Here is a 2,614-nt window from a genome sequence, read left to right as displayed (position 1 = left end):
CATTTCTGAACATACGAGATCGAATCTTTCGTTAAATTGGGCCAGAAATAGCCCTGTCTCAGTACCTTCAGTGCTAAGTTGTGCCCCCCAGCATGATCTCTGCAAAAACCTTCATGTATTTCTTGCAAAATGGTTCTGGCTTCCTCAGGCAAAACACAGCGTAGGAGAGGCAAAGAATGACCTCACCGATATAGGGTTCCATCAACTATTAAATACCGTGGAGCTTGATAAAGTAGTTTTCTCGCGTCTTTTCTGTCGTTAGGTTACTTTCCAGACACTCGAGATATACCATTATAGGGGTCATCTAGTTGGTCTTATGTCAATCATTCCAACCTCCATCATTTCTCCCATTACACTTGGGCTTTCCAAGAACTCCACTGGTACAACATTCAATGTTTCAGCCTCTTTGGTGGTAGCAAGTCGTGCCAAAGCGTCAGCGTTAGAGTTCTGCTCGCGGGGTGTCTATTCAACAGAGTTAAACTCAAATTCAGACAGTTCCCATTTTACTTTAGCCAGGTAGGCCGCCATCTTGATGCCTCGAGCTTGATATTCTCCCAATATCTTATTTAATATGAGTTGGGAATCACTATAGCATTGGATGGCTTTCACCTTCAGCTCCCTTGCCACCCTCAGCCCTGCTAATAAAGCCTCATATTCTGCTTCGTTGTTGGATGCTTCAAATCTAAATCTAAGAGTTGTATGGAATCGATGTCCTTCAGGTGAGATTAAGATTATCCTAGCTTCCGATCCGTTTTTGTTTGACAATCCATCAATGAAGATTTTCCATAATTCCTGCACTAGCTCCCTTATGAGCTCTTCCTGAAAACCAGTGCACTCAGCCATGAAATCAGCAAGGGCTTGACTCTTGATTGCAGTTCGTGGCATATATAATATCTTGAACTGACTAAGTTCTACGACCCATTTTAAAAGACGTCGTGACATTTCAAGTTTTTGCAATACCTGCCTTAAAGGTTGGTCGGTCAAGACACTGATAGAGTGGGATTGAAAATATGTCCGAAGCTTTCTGGAAGCCAAAATTAGACAGAATGTCAGCTTCTCTATCAGTGGGTACCGTGATTCAACCCCGAGAAGCCTCTTACTTACATAATACACTGGTTTCTGAATACGGTCTTCTTCTCGAACTAACACGGGACCGACTGCATTCTCTGTCATGGCTAGATAAAGAAATAGAGACTCTCTAGATGTCGGTTTGGATAATACTGAGGGCTCAGCTAGATGCATTTTCAAATCATGGAATGCATGTTCGCATTCTTCGGTCCACTCAAATTTCTTGTTTCCTATGAGCAAGTTGTAGAATGGCAGACACTTGTCAGTGGATTTTGAAATGAAGTGATTTAAAGTCGTCACCCTTCTATTTAGGCTTTGAACTTCCTTACGCGACCTGGGTGAAGGCATGTCTAACAACGATCTGATTTTTTTCAAGATTCGCCTCTATTCCCCTTGTGTTGACTATGAACCCCTAAAAATTTCCAGATGCCACCCCAAAAGTGCATTTATGGGGATTCAGCTTCATGTCATATCTCCATAAGATTCCAAAACATTCTTCCAAGTCGAATACATGGTTATTGGCAGTCTTTGACTTGACAAGCATGTCATCGACATACACCTCCATGTTTCTCCCGATGTAGAGTCCAAGAACTTTAGTTAGCTAGTTAGATAGTAGTATAATAGTAATAATAGTATTATCTTTATGACTGTGGATTTTTGGTTCAGACCGGGATTTATTTGGACACTCATAGTAGTACTTGTAGATTTTCTAAGTTTAACCTATAGTTTAGGAATATTAATTTTAACCTAAGGTTTGATTAATATGACTGATATTGAGGATACTATTTATTATACTATAAGGTTTAGATAAGAACCAATAGGATTATAGCACATGTTATGTATGGGTTATTAATGATTAAGTATTTTTTAGGATTAAATTTATTAAGGGAAAAATTTGAATACTCTAAGGTCAGTCAGCAGCTTTGAAAATGTTGGAAGGCTTAGTCAAGGCTGTTTACTCAATTCAAATTAAGCTAAAAATGTGTAATTTCGTGTTTAAACAATCAGCGTATGCCGGTATATCGCAGCTATAGGGGGCGATATATCGCAGCACGAAGATACGAAAAACACGAAACGATGCACGATTGCCTCGGGCATACTGGCCTAGGCGATATATCGCCTACAGGGGGCGATATATCGCCCCTCTCAGCACATATTGAAAGTTTTCGAAATCGTTTCCCATTCAAACCTTCAACCTCTTGATAAGTCCAACACCTTTCTAAACGAGTCTTCAGCCTCTGCTGAACGATAATTCAAATTATTTTCACTTAAAAAGCCATTATTTTTATTCAAGTTAAATGAGATCTTTTCATTCCTAAACTCTATAAATAGGACCTAGTACCCAGCCATTATTCATCTATTACTCTAAGTTCAGAGGCTGCAAGTTGCTAGGTGAGTGTGAGAGTGTAAACACTTTGGTTGGGAATCATAAGCTTGATCATCATAAGCTTATCAAACACTTGGGAAGTAAGGTTTTATAGCATTTCGGTTCAAGGTATAGATTGGTCTTACAAGTCTTCAAGGTATTCCCACACTCTAGTTCATT

The sequence above is a fragment of the Humulus lupulus genome, chromosome 9, assembly GCF_963169125.1.
Source record: "Humulus lupulus chromosome 9, drHumLupu1.1, whole genome shotgun sequence".
Taxonomy (NCBI): Eukaryota; Viridiplantae; Streptophyta; class Magnoliopsida; order Rosales; family Cannabaceae; genus Humulus; species Humulus lupulus.
Note: the sequence above shows the minus strand (reverse complement) of the source record.